Source organism: Cuculus canorus, chromosome 13 (genome assembly GCF_017976375.1).
Source record: "Cuculus canorus isolate bCucCan1 chromosome 13, bCucCan1.pri, whole genome shotgun sequence".
Taxonomy (NCBI): Eukaryota; Metazoa; Chordata; class Aves; order Cuculiformes; family Cuculidae; genus Cuculus; species Cuculus canorus.
The window spans coordinates 11,065,160-11,086,022 of NC_071413.1; the positions used below are offsets into that span (position 1 = coordinate 11,065,160).

At 37.5% G+C, this 20,863-nt stretch overlaps 1 protein-coding gene across 2 annotated transcripts in view; it reads right to left on the bottom strand.

Moving 5' to 3' along the window:
- Positions 1 to 20,863, bottom strand: part of SIAH1 (siah E3 ubiquitin protein ligase 1) — a 46,127-nt gene extending 25,264 nt beyond the window's left edge. The window contains exon 1 of one of the 2 annotated variants that reach the window (XM_054078395.1): positions 20,745 to 20,863. The gene's annotated coding sequence lies outside the window, so the exon portion shown is untranslated. Of the gene's footprint in view, positions 1 to 19,116; positions 19,140 to 20,744 lie in introns of those variants that run through there. The other variant, XM_054078394.1, reaches the window with a different exon arrangement.

A 20,863-nucleotide genomic window follows, 5' to 3' on the forward strand; every position in this document is an offset into this window, starting at 1 on the left:
ATGAAAAACTGATTTTAAAATAGTGTGGAACATACATAATAATTTTTCCAGTTTTGAAATTAGCATGTCTGTAAGCTTGAAAAAGGTAAGAGGGCATTTTTGAGGGTATTCATTTGGCAATGTTTTTGGGAGGTTATGCCTGCGTGGAAGAAATTAGTCTTACAACATGCTCTGAAGAATAGCATAACTGGAAATACTAGGTAACTAGAAACAATATCAAGTAATAAGTCATCCAGTAAACATTTTTTTTTAAGTCAGCGGCTATGACCAGATCTGCGTTAGTTTGGCAGATTATCTGTATACACAAATAATCAGATGCCAGCTGAAGTCTAAACATTTTATACAATGTTCTGAACCAATCTCAACACATCTTCTGTTTAATACAAAACCAAACAGCAAACAGTGTATGCAAACACCACTAGCTGGCACAAATAAGTCAGTTTCCTAAGAGGTACACAAACATAGTCCCATACCAAGCACATTCAAAGTAGTTCCTATCTAAATTCTTATGGTTTCTTTCACTGTATTTCTATTCGTGATTCAGGCAAATAGCCAATATTTTGAATCTTCTTAAAAATCAGGAGGAAATGTGTAAAGGATTCTGCTGTCCTTGGCATAAGCCTATTTGTTTATTAAATAGTTGCCTTAAACAGATTGGTAGGAAAAAGGAGAGTGGCATCATTTTCCTTGCTCACAAATTCCCTTTTTTGCTTTTGTGAAGTACCCCTGACAGAGGCTCATGGCTGCTCTTCAAGTTTTCTGATGAGAAAACACACACTAATCCCCATTTCTATACTGACAACCAGTCTCCTGAGGCACATGATTAACACCTTGCCCAGATCCTGCCACGTCTACCAATTCCTACTGTTCCAGCTCTCTCAGTACACATGAATGTTTCATTGTTTCCCTGTTCAGCCTTTACTTATTGACTGTACTCAGGTCCGTGACTGAGCACAGTCACAAACGTTTGCCAGAAAAAGAGCATTCTGAGAACACCTCCAAAGAAAAAGGTCATGCTTCCACTCTTCCCTCCCCCCCATCTCTTCTTCCCCTACCCATATAAAGAGTGACAAAAAGTCTCCTGCTTTTCATTTTCTGCATGAATCAGTAAGAATGAGAGCACGACTGTTGGGAAGCTTGGCTAAAGAAGCAAACTTTGCATGAAGCTTTAAATGAAAGGCAATTGGGGAGTTCTGATCTTTCCTCATCAGTAATTTTTCAGAGTTCTGATGGTCACCAAGACGTAAATGCAGCAAGATCACGTACTGCTGTAAGGGTCCACTTTATTCACATTCCTGTTTATGTTTGAAATGAATTTAACCATCATTATTATTGTCAAGAAACTCTTGTCACCAAAAATATATTTAGCCAGTACATGATTTGCTGATCTAACACTTTATATTAGGTGTTCTGGAAACAGTGTAAAGCAAGGATACTTATCATCAGGTATCCTTTGCCATGCAACATTCCTGTTAATTTTACTGAGGGTTATTCTGAAGAGACACCAGAGTGTGGAATGAGGTTTATAAAAGTGAAAGGGACACCTCACTGAAGAAGCTGTCCGCATGAAGAAATCTGATTATGTGCATTACCCTCGACACTTCTGATTTACCAGAGAGGAGGGAAAATTACAAAATAGAACATTCTGGTTTTCATACCCCAGTACAGAGAAAGCTTGAGGTACTGTAATGTTCTTTGATACAAATTTCACACTGCATGTCTTCCTTCCTACTGGAGTATCATTCACCATTGCATCATCTCTTTTTTCCAGCCCTCCCTGCTGACAGCCACTGCTGCATGGGAAAGCTTTTGAGTCACAAGCTTCCTTTTATTCAGTGAGGTCACTATACCAGTGTTATCCCTGGTCTCAAGAGAAAAAAACCCAACAACAACAAAAACCAAACAAAAAACCCACACAGCCTGGTTTGCAACAGGATAATTCAGAGAATGCAATATGACAAGAATAGGTTGGCCATCCCAGTTAGAATGGTGACACTGACCGCCAATAATATCACCATCATTTTCTCTACTAAACACTGTTTTAAAATTGCTATTAACGTTTGTTGGTTTGGGTTTTTTTGTTTGTTTTGGGGGTCATTTGTTTTTTTTTTCATCTCTCACTTGTGCAGAAAAGGCTGCTCCCTGGCTAAGGTGAAACAGTTTCTAAAAAAATTATTAGACTTTATCAAAGATTAAGCACATACACAAAAGTAAGCCCAAAATGAAATATGAAATCTTTTTGGTAGTTATAAATAAACGCATACTTGCTTTGATTATTTTGTGCGTTTGCTTAAAATGAAAAGCTCTTGGGAAGATCATACTTTCGCAAAGCTGCCTGAGAGAAAATTTATAGCTTGTCAGCTGCATAAAGATATCATCTTCCGAAGTAGTTATGGGTGACATGGTAACAACATTCAATAAGACATTAAACAGAAATCCTTTGCAAGCTGTGCCTGTGTTCACTGTGATACTGCTAAAACGTTTATTTCTCTCTAAATGAAAGAAAGCAAACACATCATTTGAACATCTGTACAGTGAAATATATATCCTTTTTCATAATTATGGAGCAAATCCTGCCCTGGCTGGCCCAGCGGGGATAAGCATTGCATATTGCATCCGTTACCAGAGGGACCCTGTAGGCTAGGACTGGATTCCAACAGGCACACCCCAGGGAGGCACTTCAAGACATGATAAAATACCAGAGCCCTATCTGCCTGCATGGCTTATATATGGATTAGGGAAACCTACAATATCACTGTCTCATTTTAAATAATATGCGATTGAAGATATATCGCATCAAGTAGAGGCCTGCCACAGTCTCTGTCTTGCTGTGTCTTAACGTATTATTATAACACAGGCTTCCTTAAAGATGTATGAAAAGAGTCGTAATGGAAAAAATCCCCAGTTTGTTCAGAAGAACATAAGCTCTAGAACACGGGGATTTCTTGCTGCCAAACTATTTTGGGCATCATACACATTTGCAAAGTTTGGATGGGTGGCAGAGGAAGCTACCGCTTTAGCAAGAAAATCAGTCATCTCTGCACGTATCCTAAACTGCACTACTCAAGGACCAATTTAAAATTAATTGACTCCACTAGTTTCAACAAAAATGCCTGTCCCTTTACTCATCACGCTAGACAATAATTTTCACGATTGATGAATTTCATCCATGAGTTTCCAATAATGGTCCTTAGAAGTGCATTACAATGGGACGCCCTGGAATGTGACCTATCCTGGTAAGTAACCAAAGCAGAATCTTCCCCAGCTGCACATCAAAGCAGCTGTTAAACTGCTTTTAGCAAGGAATTAGAGTTCATGTGAAAAAAATCCAACTAATATACCCTATCAAAACTCCTGTCATCGTTGATTGTAGAGTTCCTATAGTGCTGCATCCAAATTTTGTTGTTTCTTCTTTGTTGTTGTGGAAGGTGGCTTTTTTTTTGAGGCAGAGATGAATGCCAATATATTCATGGAAAACAAGAAATAACCTCTTGTTATTTCAACTACTAAATTTGCCACCTCATTTCCAATTTCATTTTGACAATTTAGCTTCTTTTTGCAGTGACTACTCTCTCTTGAAAAGTTTTATTCTACTGTTCAGGTTCAACTTTTCAAAGTGTGCATAGTGTTTTTCTGGGTTGCATATCTTCCTTTTTCTCCTCAATTAGGAAATCCATTAGGAAACTACTTTAAGACATGCCCACTTTTTCCTTTTTTTTTTTTTTTTAAACTTGTGTTTACCATAAGTTCCCAATTTTATTGTCTACTTCAAGATTGTTGTCTAACAATTAGACACTGAAAAACAAATGGATATCTGGAGTTTCTATCATGGAGAAAGTAGCCCCTGGAAATGAAAAAGAACCCACAGCAGCTGCATCTGCTGAATTCTAATGGAAATGAATTTAATCTAGTTAGAGGATAGACACCAGGGCATATTAGTGCCAGAGGCCTTCTGAAGTGTGTACATGCTCATCACAAACTATTTTAAATTTCATTTATCTTTGTGGCTTTCTAGTTTTGTAACTTCGTTATAACGTGATGCTTAATGAAACCATAACAAAATCCTTTTACTATGCAAAACTTTTTTCATCGTGGTTTTGTACAGTACAAACTGACAACAAACACAAATAAGAACTGGGTGGCTACTTGATACCTGTTTATACCCATACTGCTAAATACATGGTCTCAGCAGCCTAAACTTGCATGTGTCAAACCCGAAACCACATTTAAAATACTATCCCAGAACCTGCTTATCCCAAAGAAGTCGTGAAAAGATCTTATCCTAGAAAGGAGGTAAATCTCTACAGATTATCTGTACAAATCAAGCAGGCAGGTTATAAATTGCCATCTCTTGTGCTCACAGAGATAAAAAAAAGCAAGCAAAAAAAGTCAATCTTGCCCTAAAAATCTTGGTCCAGTTGAGGCACTTGGTAAAACCATTCCAAGTTTATCATGTTTTTACCTTGAGATTCGAACTGCAGTTGCAATGACAGAAATGTAAATATTGTGATCAGACTTAAGTATTGTTAAACCACTATACAAGTAACTAATTTGAGCCAGTAGGCTAAGAAATGTCAGATTCTCTGCCTTACAGATCAGTTGCAGCATGCATTTATTTTTTTTTTGTGCACCAGCAGAGATTAGCTCAGAGCAAGTGCTACAACTACATATTATTACCCATACAGACAAGTTACAAGGCTTATAGAAAAGTATAATTTACTGTTTTGGAGATCTAACAGATGTTATTTCCTAGATCAAAAGGATTATATTATCTACAACATAAACTATGAGTAATGTATGCATTATAGCATGTTAGTAATCCGCTGAGATTCATCTAGACAAGCATAATCTGGGAATACTCTTTTTAATATATCTTCTTTTGTACATATTTAATGCAAGCAGTACCAATCTTCCATGGTCTAGGATAACCTGAATTCAGAAACTAAAAGAAAAGTAAAATAGGACCTTAAATCCTGTGTCTCTGTTCCCAAGAGTGGGTCCTGTGTGTTCTGAGGGAAGATGGAATAATCACTGCACTTCTCCAGTTGCAATTTTCCCTTGTCTTCATGTGTGCATAAAAAGGCAATGGATACATTTGATTCACTGCCCTCACAGTACTCACAAGAGGACTAGGAAATATTCTACTGTAATCATGACTGTAATTTATGGACTAACCCTCCTGAACAACCAGGACATTAGGACAGTGATGGACCATTTCTCATCCTTTTGATGTCACAAATGTTATCTACAAGCAAGCCCACGGTCTAAGTCATACGTACACTCCCTACAAGGGGTCGGCTAAATTTCTGTGACAGAAGACCGAATTTAGTTCTTTCTTCTGTACAAGCTGCAAGTGACCACATCTTCAAATTATAGGGCACTAAAGTGTTTTAGGTAAAAACATATAATTTAGATTTTCAGAGATTTTGGTATGATCACAGATCCCTTTACATAGTCTTAATAGTATCAAGTCCAGTTTTGCATCAGATTAAGTTATGCAGGTTGTTCTTCTTTTATTAAATGCACCTATGCCTATGAATCCTAAACATATGTCAGGGCTTCAGTTCTTCAATGAACATAAAGTTCAGACACTTCCTGCCCCACAGAGACTTTTGTATAAGATGGGATAGAGAAGAAAATATGGACAAAAGAAAGTGGCAAGACAATAAAAGCTAGCAATATCGGAAGTAGTTACAGTATGTTGACATCCTGATATTTATCCTCTCTTTTGCAGGCATGACCAAAAAAATATGAGGCGCTCCAAAAGATTACTGGGATTTGAATGAAAATAGCAGTTTTGTAGATGCTCAAACCCTCTTCCTTCATGAGGAATGTCATAAAAAAATGTGAATATTTGAACTAAGCAATTAACTAAAAAGGCACAGATCCTACTGAGCTGAGGTTATTGGAGGAAGGATTGAATCGTTCAGCACCATTCAGAGGCAACAGACAGTAACAGAGAGGCTGTGAATGGATCTGAGGGGGAGGATGCTTTGTTTGCCTGATACAATACACAAACCAGAAGCATAAGACCTCATCCAAACCAGAAGCATAAGACCTCAGAAATGGATCATATTCTCAAACTTGCTGTCTAGAAAAAGAAAAAAGGCTTTAGCAAGACAGACATTGGCAGAGTGAAGTGCTGGAATACATTCATTTAATATGAGCACAGATACAGAATCTTAGAAATGCAGCTGTGTTGTTTTTTTTTTTACTCCGGACGACTTACTGTATTCATTAAGCAATAAGTTATGTACTGAGAATCAATCCTCACAGTGTGGTTTTGGAAAGCATTTCACATTCACCAGCTACACGCTTAAGCAGAAGGATCCCCTGGCATCACCACTGGCTTACACACAGATTCACTTAGATACACTCCATTTTTCATGAAGCTCCTGCATCAGCCGTATCGCGTTACTTACACAGAAGCCTTACTGATCTTTCTACTGTGTTTTTAGGAAGACAAGGGTTCCGTTTCCTCTGGGTCCTACCATTTCCTCTTTGTTACTTTACATCCTAAGGCACAGAAGAGCATTTGCTGCCTTTCATTGTATTCCTCTGCTAGTACTAAGAAGTAATTTTCATGCTTGGTGTACACAAGACCTTAATTAGGAGAGATCAGTTTTAGCCAGAAGATCTCTCTGGTTTGGGAAAAAGTTTAGGTTATTTATTCTGTTGCATCTCTGTCCTCACCAAGGAACTGTATTAGGCCTTCCCCATTTGCTGAAAGTCTAGCCTGAGTTTCATCTTCCAGAGAAGCAGATCACCATATGCTTATCCCTCTGTATAAACAGTTACATAGGTGGACTTACAAAGGTGGGATTCCAGCTTATAAAAGGCCATGGAATTCCAGTGATATCAGAGTTGCATGAAGGGCAGGAAATATTCATACCCCATTCGTGTTGTGGGAGCACAGCCCTTTACTACCTACGCAGCAGGCATGTGGAAAGATTTGGGGGTCTTTACCAATAGCCAAAGTAGAGCCAAACGGAGCTCCCAGGCTAATTCATACATTTAATTTAAAATTAATGTTTTTGTCTCTCTGATGATGGTGCAATGGTGAAGAAAACAGCTGTATGAATACTCTGCACCCTGCTTCCAGTTTCACGGAGAGAATGGAAACTGATGTCATAATCCTTCTGTACACAACTGACAATATCTTCCACAGGTTTCAATATTTGATAGAGAAGGGCTGAAAGTGTTAAGCAATTTTACAATTTTCATCAGTAGTTTTGGACATTAACCCTGTCAGGCAGCAGATCTTCAGGGAGCTCCCCTGCTGCCTGTTGATAGTCCTTAGGAAAAGTTCTATTTATTCCTTTAACGAAACATGGGCAAGAGGACTGCTTTTCCGTTTTCAGAAGAATCTCCAACAAAGCCTGTGCTAGAATTTCCATGGCTTTAGCGATTTGAGCCTAACAGGCAGACTAATTACTTAAGTCTTTGAATCTCTCAACTGGAAAGAGATTGCTACCTGTAATTTAATTTAATAACTGTGCACATACCCTTAAATCTCTATAGCAATGACGTAAAGCATAAGAAGGGGACTAATACATCTTAAAGTCATACATTGAAGTGGCTATGAATTAACTACCTCACAGTTACCACATAATCCATCATATTTTGCCTCTCTTTTCCTCTACATATTTCTGAAAAGCCTGCTAGATTAAAAGGAAACAAAGAGAAATTGTAAAAAAAATAGAAAGGACCACTAACACAGTATCTGGATATGCACAGCAGGACAATGAAATCATCATCAACATCCAGGTTTTCACTTTACACTGCTAATCTTTGTATGGAGATTCTGCAGGCAAATTCCATCTTGGAGAATAGCATATAAAAGTCTACACAGCAAGAAGAGGCTTTCTAACCTAGAGCAAGACGTGGTACAGGACACACCATACATGCTCTCGCTATAGTCTAACACCTCTGTTCAAGGTGGTGCACTCGTGAAACAGAATAGCGGCAGCAGCATCGCACCTCTTGCCTGGAGGAAGATTTAAATAGGAAAGTAATACTCTTTCTAAAAACACAATTGAAGAACTTACAAATTATTAAAAAGTAAAGTTTTGGACTTTGTATAACCTGAATGTGCCCCCCTTTCCAGTGACCATAATCTAATTTCATCCATAGCAAGATCTGAAATAATTTAATTACTGAAGTGGTAAATTATACTCTATATCTGTAAGTTAATCATGAGGTACGAAGGAAATCTTTTCTTATAGCTCACACAGGAAAATGAGACTATGTAATCACTTTCCATTCTATTAAATAGTGTTCTCCAGTGTAACAGATCCAGAGTTTTCTGGCTGCATTGTGCCTACGGTCCCTACTGGAACAGCTAACAATACAAATTAGTAACTTCTTGGATAACAACTCAAAGAATATATTTGTCATGCTAGCAAATTCCTGCCATGCAGGATGGACATAATGTAAATCTTCAAAGGTAAGTCAGGGTTTGAAAGTACAGGAATAAATATAATCTCTTAAGCTTTCAAGGGAATGTGAAGACAGTATCCATTAAGTTAAAGACTTTGTGAGCATTATCTTGTTATCATCTTATTTTAACTCTTTGTATTGATTTATTATAATCATCATCCTTCTCTCTCTATGTGCCATCAGTTGAGCTACAAGGGAACGTCTTTACTTCTTGTAATTAATATAGTGCTCATAGTGGAAATTTATGATATTGCCAACGTTTGTATTATAATTTACGCTGCAAGACAATGCCTACAAGTGAACTTTATCTGTCCATCCATCATCAAAATCTCTGAATACCATCACATAATTCTGATTTTCTCCCAAAATACAACTTGTGTGTCTTCTGTATTTTTCCAGCATTCTTTTTACAAGGAGAAGGGGGTGTTGAGGGTTCAAAAAGTAAGCCAGGATAGATTTGAGTATGCCATGGAAGAACACCTAATCTCACAGCATCATACAAAGAACCAACATTCAGCTGTGTTATGATACAGATAACCTTTCCCATTATTTGCCACAAAAAGTACAAGTGTTTGTTTAAACTACATATAGCCATATCAAATGCATATTTCTTCATTTTATATATGTCCGACTGAAGAATACTGAGAGCTTTTTAAATTGTTATTATTAAGATAAAAGATATTTTCCTTTTAATGTGTATTTCATGTACTTTGACATAATCTGGGAAAGTAACCAGGAAACAAGAACTAAATAGATTTATTTACACAGCAATATGCTGCCAACAAGTGTTGGATACAAAAGCCAGAAGTTGAGTTCCAATCTTCTGAGTCAAATCCACAGGAGAAAACAATGTCACCACTTCACATTTTCTGGAAATAGTGTCTGTCATTTTTGCTACCCACTTGTCAGCACTCCATCAAGCTTCTGCCACATCATAATGAACTGTCAGCTACCTCAGATCATTCACTGTTATTAATGCAAGATCTTGCACTATTTGGCTGGATATTTTTGAAGCCTCATTAGCAAAAGTTACGTCATTAATGAAGATTTAGTCCTGGAAAGCATGGTCTGTTAGAAAGAAAGGATGAGCTGTTATACCTTATAGTAATATTATAAGCGATATGAGCTTTACTTCCACACTTAGTACAGCTGTGTTTATTTTCTTGGTATGAGCAGAAAACATAATTACTAACAAAGATTCACTCTTCAAGCAGTGAAACCAAGTCTAGCCTCTGGTTTGGTCTGGAATTTGAGCACTTGTGGCACCTGATCACTCACTATCACAAATATAGTAAGAAAAAAATCCACCTTCATCACTTTTATAGAACCAGACAGTGGTGTGAAAGCTGACAACTTGAAAAGCAGCTGAAAGAGGGCAGAATCTCATGAAACTCATTTAACTGGAAAGCCAAGCAAAGTAAATATCAGGTCCTAATCTAGATTATTACATCATCAAGATATTGTAATATGATTCAGGATGTCAGAGCAATAATATTTAGAAATCAGCATATTAAATGGTTTTATTAAGTAAATAAATAGTATTAAATGGTTTCATTAAATGCTTGCATGAAAGCAATGTAAGTTAAAAGTTAGTGATATGATAGAACATGCTAGCATTAAACACTTAAGAAAATACATTCAATAGATTCTGCTCGTATCACCAACTGCAGACAGCTGATACACACAGGATAAAAATAAGAGAGAACTCTGAAAATGCCTGCTATCTTTAACACACTATGCTTCTACTGTCCACTGCAGAGATAGCTTAAAGCCTAGAGTTTACTCAGATTTACTTTTCAGAGATTCTAGAAGCTCCCGAAAGGACCTCCAGATGCTGGTGGAACACCTTTAATTCATCTTAAAATGCATAAGCCAACTGCGTTTCAATTGCTGCTGAATATTTTCCACCATTCTTCCCCTGCTGGCATCACACTCCCTTCACAGACCCTGAGTTTAGCACGTCGCAGCCATTAAACTTATCTTGACCCATGCAAGGGGTCAGAAGAACTGAATACAGAGGCTATTCTCATTTCTTTACCGTCAACTTGTGAAAAAAGGTCAGTATGCTAAGTAGGGGTGGGTCAAAGCCTGTTGGCACAGACAGCGATGTCACATAGGTGCACAGCGATGGAAATCTGCACAGGAAATCGCAATTCCTGTCTAGTATCAGAGGAAGGTCACACATAGCACAAGTCCCTGCCATTGGTTTGGTTGATCCCAACAAAGAAACTCATTAAAAGATGGTGGAACCGTATCTACTTTCTTCCTCCACTTTGCTTTCAAGAGCAACATAGTGCAAATCCGGGCATTGGGATCACTTTTATGTGAACGTGGCCACATACCCCAGGCTGCATCCTGCCTTGAGCTAAATTCTATCTTAAGTCACAGCAAAACCTCTGCCTCATGTAACATCTCGTCTGGATAGATCCTACTCTACACACTTTACCTTCAGCCCCTTAAATTTATTTTTTTTCAGCTACATCCTTTCCTCTTGGCATATGTTTCAAGGAATGTCAGTAGAGTTTGCTTGAAAGAAGGGTTAATTATATGGTGCCTAGCAAGTGGTATTTAACTTTACATAGAGTTATATACTATGATTAGCAGCCTCTGTAGTAGAATATGCTTTCTAAAGCACACATATGTAATTTTGACAAGATATCTCAAATTAATCTTTATATCCTAGATTGTGCAGAAATTAAAATATCAAAAGTGAAATCTCCCAAAACACACTTTCTTAGCAACTGATGAGAAAGTTTTTATTTCTCATTTTGCATAACAGTAGGCCCTGCACTCTCTAGTATATGCATTTATTAATATTTCCTCCTGAACTCACACGCTCAGGAGGGAGTTTCCCGAAGGACGGCCTTCCAAATAGCATTCTGTGCCAACTTCTGACTCTGAAGCAAACTAGCTGACGTGCCGATATCTTACAAGGGTGACATATCTATTGCCCTGATATATGAGCACCTTGAACTCAATGTCATGTAGTCCAAATTGCAGGGATGACTAGATCATGATACAATTCTGCTGATTTAGTAGGATTGCATAGAGGTGTATTTGGTTTGTGGAACTCAGCAATGTTTTCATCTCTATTTTTAAAGCGTACTGGAGAAAGACAACTCCCCCAGACTGTTCAATTTTCCCCCCACTGCTAGCACGTTGCTTTGAGAGATGTTTAAAAACCAAAAGACTGCAGCATGCTGTTTAGGTGCTATTCCCTTGAAAGCAAGCATTTTGCTCCATTTCTGGCACTCTTATTTTTAATACAGTTGCCATCTTCTAAATACCTGCTACAGTTTGAAATCATGACCCTTTCCTCCTCCTTCTTTTTCTACCCCCATAACGACTATCTTACATAGATAAGGACAAAGTATAACCACAGTACAGATGTTAGAGTTTAACCTTTTCTATACACAGCACTTATGGATGGTATCAATATAACAATAAAATCATCTCCTGAGGAATTCAGTAGCACTCTTGCAGTCCACCCAGGTCAATGAACATGCAGGAAAACAGCATTTGTCTTATAATAAAAATGTCTCAACTATACATAAACAAACTTTCTTCAAAGAGCCATTTAGTTTTCTTCAATTAAACTCTTTTTGTTTTTAAACAGTGAAATTTAGTCTGCCAGTTACTTAGTTCTTATTTCCAGATTTAATATCTTGTGTTAGTAGAACAGTTTTGAAAATGTTATCCCAATCTAATAAAGAAGTAAATAAAAAGAATTTTTGAGTTGAAAATTCCCCTCTTCAAATGTAGTACTAATACTTGTTACAACACCACTATCTTTTTTTTTTTTTTTTTTTTTTTTTAGGAAAAAAGTGTGTATATGCATATTTACATTTGTGAGAGATTTTTGCTAGGTAATATGAAACAGCTGAAAAGGAATTTATGTGCAAGGCACACATTCCTATCATCAGAGGCTAAAAACTCAAATCTCATTGGGGCTTTCCTCTGTTGAATAAAACCCACCGACATTGACGACCACTTTCCCTCACCACGGACCCAGAGTCACATACAAACAGGGTTTTAACATTCCCTGCCGGTCAGGTCAAATCTCTTGCAAAACCATTATGTTATTACCTTGTCATTTATTCCTGTATTATTTGTTCCATTTCTGTTAATGCTGCATTAGTACAGAGAAGAAGGGAGAGGACCAGGAAACGTGACCTGTAGCTGGTACATCCAGAATCCTCCATTTTCAGAGAAACTATAAAAATAATTAAGCTTTTTATATGATGACATTCTGCTCTATTCTTATGGCAAAACCAGGATTAACTATAGTAGCGCCACTCATAGAAACACAGAACACTTTAGGTCTAATCCCCTGCTCAAAGCAGGAGCAAGCAGATCTTTTGGAACAGGGCTTTGTCCTGTCCAGTTCTCCAAGGACAAAGATCCCATGACTTCTCTGGTCATCTGTTCCAGTGTTTGATCATCCTTACAATGAAAACATTCCATGTCATATGTAATTGTAGTTTCCTGTGTCCCAGTTTCCATTTGTTGCCTTTCGTGCTATAGCTCTGCACCCACTGGGAAGACTCGCCCTGGGTCTTTTCTATCCCTTCCCGTTAAACAGATGTAGAGAGCAATAAGGTTTCCCCTTCACCTTCTCTTCTTCAGGTTCAAATAATCCAGCTTGCCCAGCCTCTCCTTCTAGATCATGTACTCAGTTCCCTGGTTATCTTAGTGGCCTTTTGCTGAATTAACTCCAGTGTCAATGTCTTTCTGCTACTGGAAGCCATTAAGAGTTTTCTAGCACTTGTGTACCAGACAGATGCACCTCAGTTAAATGACTCCAAAAGGTTTGAAATTCTTTCAAAACCAGCAATAGAATATTTTACAAGTGGATCAAACTGTCATTCTTGTGCATTTTATCTCTTCCATCCTGTACAAAGCTTTTACACTAGAATATAAATGATTTTATATATATTGATAGAAGAAGCTGTAAAATTATTTTCTAAAGTTATTCTGCTGAATTAGGAACTGGAAACTAGGACACTTCCTCTGTAAGCTTTACCTTCACTCACAGTCAAAAGAAATATTAACAAGAACATCAGGACTTCGAAAAGTATCATAGCTTTGCTGTCCTAGATTTAGAAAGGAAATAGCGATGCGGTGTCTGCTACACTGAGACTGACTCCTGGGAGCCAGAGGGAAAACAGACGTAAGGCAACTTCTTTTTTTTTAAATGACAGCACAGGTTTCCAAATTTAAACCTCAAAATAGAGAGATCTTGCAAAGATCTTAAAGTGATATTTTATCCTACTTTTAGAAACAATGATTTATTTTGTAGCGCTATTCGTACATACAAAAATAACCGCACAGGGATTATGTCACCTCAAAAATACATAAGAGGATATTCAAGGATTCTGTGCTTCAAAAGGAAAGGTGGTGCAAACATCAGCCTCCTCTTGGTTAATATTGACATAAGCTAAGCCAAACAAACCTTCTCTTGCTCACAGTGTACCTCGGGAAGTGTCATTCCAACGGGGTGTGCGCAAATGGCAGAAGCGGAGGCAAGGCAATGGCCTCACGTGGGATAGCGCGCTGGAGCAAACACTGCTTCCTTCGAAGAGAACACTGCATAGATCCCTGTGTAATACCACACCTGCCTCTGTCTCATGCTAGCAGAATGCCTCTCATTTTCTCCAGTTTTTTTTTCCTGAAGCACTCAGAGGATCTCCATAGCTCCAGGCAGCCAAGTCACATACAACAAATAAATCAGGAGCCTGCTAAAATGTGCACTCCGCCAATAATACAGCTTTCAAGCATTTCTGTTTTTTAAACCAGTGGGCACCTGGAGGCAAAATAGGGATTGAAGACCTCTAAATCCCATATTAGATTGCTGATTAGATTACTCAGATACATTAGCCTGCATTGTAGGCACAAAATCTTTGACCTCATTTAAGCTACTGCAAAAGCAGAGGCACAAAGATGGCAGTGAAAAACACATTTAAAATTAGACACTGAGATATTCAGACATCATGTGCTAAATGCTGTTTTATTCACTGTCAGGCAGGGAGTGCTGGAATCAGGAAGTTCCATAAAACCCAAAAATGACAGTGGGTTGTGTATAAGAACAAAGTGAGAAGTAATCCAGCTAGCTTCTCAGTCTGCCTACAGACAACAAAATTCTTTGTTTGTTTTTGTGATTCTTCAAAGGGTTTAGCTCTAAAGGGGTAAGATTTTCAGCCTCTGGCACACAGCTAAGGCTACTACTTAACAGTAACAAGAGTTAGAGACTTGCTGCAAACTCCTTGCATAAAAAGCTACAGCTTGCATGCAAGCCTCTGACCTTTGTTAAAAGTCATACCAGTGTAAACAGAAGTGTTGTCTTTCCATAACAAGTACTTGCATAACTAGGGCAATCCCCTCAACAGATGAATTCAAGTACCTTTACAAGGGAAGCAATACTATAGCTGGAAATGACCTGACTTGCAAAGAATCTCTATTTATTCTGCTTTCATTTATACTTAAGGAAATAATCAGAAAGGTGGTCACTTCCACTGCTATGTGTTGTGGTTCAGGAATATCCACCAGCTCTCCTGATTTTCTTTTTCCACTAGAAGAGGATCTTTTTTCCCCCCCATGGTATTGCCAGTCAGCCCGTCACATTCCAATCTCACTCACTGTAGCAGTTGGTCTTGTTTCCTTTAGCTCATATTTGGTGCTGGTTAATATTCTGATTTTCTACTCTTAGCTTCTGGGAAATTAGATGTTAGTGGCATATCTAGCATGTCAGACTTTTGCTGTGGATAATGATCAGTACAACCGGTGGAGCTCTTAAATATCATGGGAATCTTAAAATCTTAAAAATCATGGGAAAACTACTGAAGAAAGGGCTTTCATCTGAATTGCTTTAAGATATGTTGGAGGAAAAGAACCCACTCTGCAATTCAATAAGAGAAAAAAAATACAATCTAGGCATAAAACTTTAAAATAAATTACTTTTATCTCCAAAATATTGCCAGTGCCAATACTATTAATAGTTTTCTGAAAGACACCAACGCCTGAAACTCTTTAATGATCCAACTAGTAAGACTACACAGAAAGGGCAGGTTTCTTTGTGGTTGGTTTTTGTTTGTTTTATTTTAAGAGCTACTAACTGAGAAAGAATGCACTGATTTGAACTGTCCTGTTCTTATTCTTTAGCTAAATATCTGAGGAGTGCACAGCTATCTGCCTTCTTGACACAACACTGTTAAAGTGCATCTTTGGTCTTGCCCAGTTAACCACACTACTTTAGAACCTTTGTCCACTGTACCTCTGAATAACCTGAAAAAGAATTAGAAATAGAACTATACTGAAATTAATTCAGAAGAGTCATAGGAGGAAATAGGCAGGGAAGAATCTGTTCCTTTTCAAGACAACATTTCGGAAGAGACAAAGTATATACAGCACAATCTCAATCATTTAGTTGCCAACAAAATAATAAATTTGTTTGAAACAAGTGATTTATTATGGTCTGCATAGTCCATTTATGCACTCACATCCCCCTACAGGGATCTGGATACCAATGTCACATGGACCTTCATCTACTACAAACTGGGAAGGAGGCCAAGAACAACCTTTCCACTGCCCTTTGATGGCTGTGTTTTCTGTCAAGCCAAGGAAAATTACAGAAGGACAGTCAAAAAGTGAATGTATTTATCTGCTTCAAAAATCTGGACTGATTATTTTTGTAAAGAAAAACCCTTATAAGATCCATGTGACATTCACACAGTTGATGCAGACAAAATGGATCCTGCATCCATGTTCTGCACATCCACATTGCTGTAGCATACGATTTTTCACGGTATTGTAAAAAACCTAACACGGAGCCCTTTGATTTATATTTATTGTTCGATTTCTGAATGTTATTATATTTTCTTTCCTGCCGGTTGGTAAATGCTGTAGAGTTTCCCCAAACATTTGAACTTTAGGTGAAGTGAGACAGCGCATCTCAGCAAATATATCAGAAAGTGGCCTGATCCACCAGCTAGTTCTGAAGAATCCCTCTGGCCTTCCGGGACAGCGGGAGTGTAAGATGTTAGGATCACACCTATAGCATTTACTATTTAGAATGATTGTGAAACATACGTCGCTTCAAATCATTAAAAAATGCATTTAGCTATAACAGAGAACACAAAGGATATCCGTTCACTTTAAGAACAGGCAACTGCAGTAGAAGTGAAATATCTTAAATGTCCATTGCCTCATGACAACTATGTTTTGTCAACTGATTCATGTCTCAAAAATGAAGTCCCACAAACGAAGAGAAGTAGGACAGAGCATGCAGGATTTGCGCCCAGTCTGCTGTGTCTAAGGACCTGTCTTACACTGACTGCAAACCTTATGAGGATGTAACAGTGCTTAATTAGACCTTCAGGTAGCACTTTCCACAATTAGGAAAATTTACACAGCTGTTCTTTATGACTTGTAAGATATTAGCATATCATAATTCTACAAATTCAAACACCATTTGATTTCCTTAACACAAAGGACTACAAAATTGCCAGGAATCAGGATAGAAAATTGACTATAGCAGTTTTATGCTCGAAGTCAGTGAAGGTCAATACAGGCCAAAGTACATATGTTCAGCTAGACCTTTCCCCATCTCCTTGCTCCCCAAAAGGCTTTTATTACATATGGGAACAGCTTCCTGTGTTGTTTATAAATTGCAAAATGAACATGACTTGATCATGCAAATTAAATCCAATCGAAGAAGGACCATCACTTTGAAGTTAAAGCTACATTTAAGGAATTAATCAACAATACCGATGTCCTTCATGGCTACTAACGCTCATAGACAAAACCAAATATTATAGTAATCGAGGGATATTTTCTTCACAGGGTCATGACCGTGTTGTTGTTTCATGTAGTACTCAGTACCTCAAAGGAAGATGGCTGGTACATCTCCAATTCAGTCATAAAGGTCCAAATTACTTAGAGGAAGTAAATTGGAAGTTCACCAAAGGCTAGCAAAGCAGCAGGTGTATGTCTGTTATGACATCAAATGGCAAAACCCAAAAATAAATTCAGAGTAAAAACTTCCATGACCCAGGATTAAAGATTATTTTACAGCTATATCTTTGCAAAGTGATTCCTCTAATGCTTTCGTACACCTTTATTACAAATCCTATGGTTACAACACTGCAGTAGCATTCTGCATGTGAACCTGAATTTAATTTTCCATTTTTCCTTAAGATACTAAGTACTAAAGAGCACTTACTGCATCTCAATTAGTTGGATTGATGGTAAATTTTATCTCAGAAGAGTAATGCAAATGAAGTATCCAAACCTCCAGACACCTATTGCAGTTCACTGGACAGTTGCCAGTTTTCACTCACAGTGTTCTTTGGCTAAATTGAATCCAGATGTTTACATGGCATAAAATTTTAACAAATGTCTCCCAAGGGCAGCCAATCATTATTGAGTGCTTTAATAACCTAAACCAAAAATTCTTTAAGGTGACAACTAGCCTTTAGCCAGAAAAATACTTCTGTTTATGTGACTTTTTTTTTTTTTTTTTAATAACGCAGGGTGTATTCTAATTTAATTCCAACTTGTCATCAACAAAATACTTATCTGGGATAATTCTGAAAAATCTGTACAACAAACCATTTGTGAAAGCAGTACTAACTTAGTTCTAAACATATGGTTCCAATTTTTTTTTTTTATTATAAACATAAGTTACTTGTTGTAGTTTTATTTTTGTAACACAAATCATATATCTTTGAGAGAGAGAGATCTAGCCATAAAAGAAAAGCTGTATTTACATTTTAAAACTGCTTCAATAGGTCACCATTTTGTTCCTGTAACAATGCAGTACTATTCAACACTGTTCCAGTTCTTGAAGTTTAAATTCTTAGAGAGGTAATTACTTAAGAGTAATTTCCTGGAATGACATTTCACAGAATCATAGAATGGTTTGGGCTGGAAGGGACTGTAAAGATCATCTAGCTCCAACCCCCCTGCCATGGGCTGAGACACTTTCTACTAGACTAGACATCTTTACATTTCTTGGGGAAATTTCTTGACGCTGTCTAAACAAACATATCATTTATTTCTGTCCGCACCTTGCACGCATACAAAGCTAAATTTTAGATTTCATAGAAATCAGCGTGAAGTTGACCTACGAGGAATCAGTAGCATGTCAAGAAACTAATATTCATTTTCAACATGTTCAGGCATACAGCAAGGTAGCACGAGATTCTCATTTACGTTTCAACTTCCTTATTAAGTAGTTGCCCTAATTTCTTTTATTAGAGACTTGCAATATACAAGAAGTAATCACATGGTCCATTTTAGTACTGAAAGGTATTTTGATAATTAAAAATTTCCAGAGAAAGTATTTTAGTGACCAGGAAAGCTGTTTACATTACATATCTGTTAAAACGCAATACATGGATAGAAAAGCTGAAATTCTACATAAAGCACAGATATTTCCAGAGCACCTTTATACATAAATGCTGTGAGGAATCACTAAGTTCTGAGAATGCTCAGCAACATCAGATACACTGGAGAGTTTAGTTATCCTATTTTATACTTTCCTAAAACAAGAGGTAGAAATATCTGGGACATTTAAAAGCTTTCAGTGCCTTTGTCATACGAAGAGACAACGGAACACTCCGAAGCGTATCAGCTAAGACTCTTAGGTGCTTTTCACAGAGAAATACTTGCGGGACTTACCTTCTCCTGCCTTTGACACTAAATAGGGTCTGAAAAGGGCTTCACCGTCTGTGTTTATGTCAGTTTGGTGTTTGCATGTCTAGTCGGTATCGAATGAGTTTTGCAACCTAAAAGTACACGAGGAATCCAAATTCCTCGATCTGTTTGGAAACAACAGTTAAGCACACTAAAACAGACAATGATCCAAGAAGTAGATTTTCTGGTCTTGCTTTTTGGTTGGTTGCCGAGGACTGCTTTTAGGACTGTACCAGGGTAACAGGCTGACAAGCCCACTAGCCCATTGATGTACACATGGCTACTACCTTCTCTTCTGCTTTACTGGAATTTCACTGAAATGAGATACCAAGCAAAAAAAAAAAATTCCAGTTTTATACTGACATATGGAAGAGATGTCACAGAGTTGATTATTCCCTCTTCTAAAGAGACAGAGTAGTGTTGCTGAAAATATTCCACACTTATACCATTTGGAGAACAAGATTTAGGCCCACATTTTATTATGAAGACAGATTCTTGATAGTTACTGTCAGAAAAGCTGTAACTTCCGGGAATGTTCTCAGACACTACAGAGAGAATTGTAGTACACGGATCTATGAAAACTGGATTACACTTTACTCCTTCCAGGCCTCCATCCTCCCTCGAGAATCCTAGCCTAGAAGTTTAAGGGGGTTACACACTCAAGTTCCAAGTTTATTCCCATGGGAGCCTCTTGTCTTTTATACCTGTTGCAAAACTGTAGTCGGAGACAAAGCACCGCTCCTTTTGAATTGCAGTTATTCCCTGCTTCTCAATTCTCAAATTTTGTTTCAAATGCCATCTCTTTTAAATAAAGTAACAGTATCTGCCCTATCATTTTTTTTTCTTGATAGTTTCACATTGTAATGCAATCAAAAGAAGAGTGCTTAAAGAACAAGGTGTCCGTGCCAGACTTTGGCATTTAATTAATCCTCATTCATATTTAGTTCCCGAAGATTATTTATAGCATCTTCAAAATGTTTCACTTCAGAACATAGGTAACAGGCTGAGAGTTGCAAAGGAATAGGATACTGACTATACGCATCATCTGCAAGTGCTGCTAAATAAAAGAAACAGCACTGTAGCATAAACATATCTGCGCTTTCACATATGAAAAATTTCTGCAGCTACTCAGAACTGAAATTACATAAAGAAGGGAAAAAGTAGGCAATTTCTGACTTTTCTAGTGATGGCTCTCACGTCTGTATGAAAGACAAAAAGTAGTTGGAATTGGAACATTTACTGATGAATCTGCCATCTGTGTTTTTGCTGAGTCACATCATATAACGTTTATATGTTCTGTTGATTCTGGATTTGTCTATATTTATGCATGTACTTTGGTAGGAAAAGGAGCTTAGTCTTTTTAGGCCAAAATATCTTATCCTGACCATTAATTCATGCTACCTTTAATCTTGAGGGAGCTAAGAGAGCTCATTATTAAACTTTTCAGTATAGGCAACCACTTGCAGTCCTTAAAAAAACCAAGCATAACAAATGGCGAAGTAATTTTAAATTAATCTATAAGGAACAGGCAGTAAACAAAATCCCTGACGACTTTGGAGGTTCTTAGTCCCTCTAGGAAAAAAAAGAAGGAATCTAAAGATCTTTGTTCATACCTTTCTTCTCTCTCCAGCTTATTTTTATTTCTCTTTTAGGATCTTCATAATCCTTTCTTCCCCTCTTGGTCTCGGTGGCTACATGTATACAAGTAAATAAAAGATTAGCCAAAACCTAT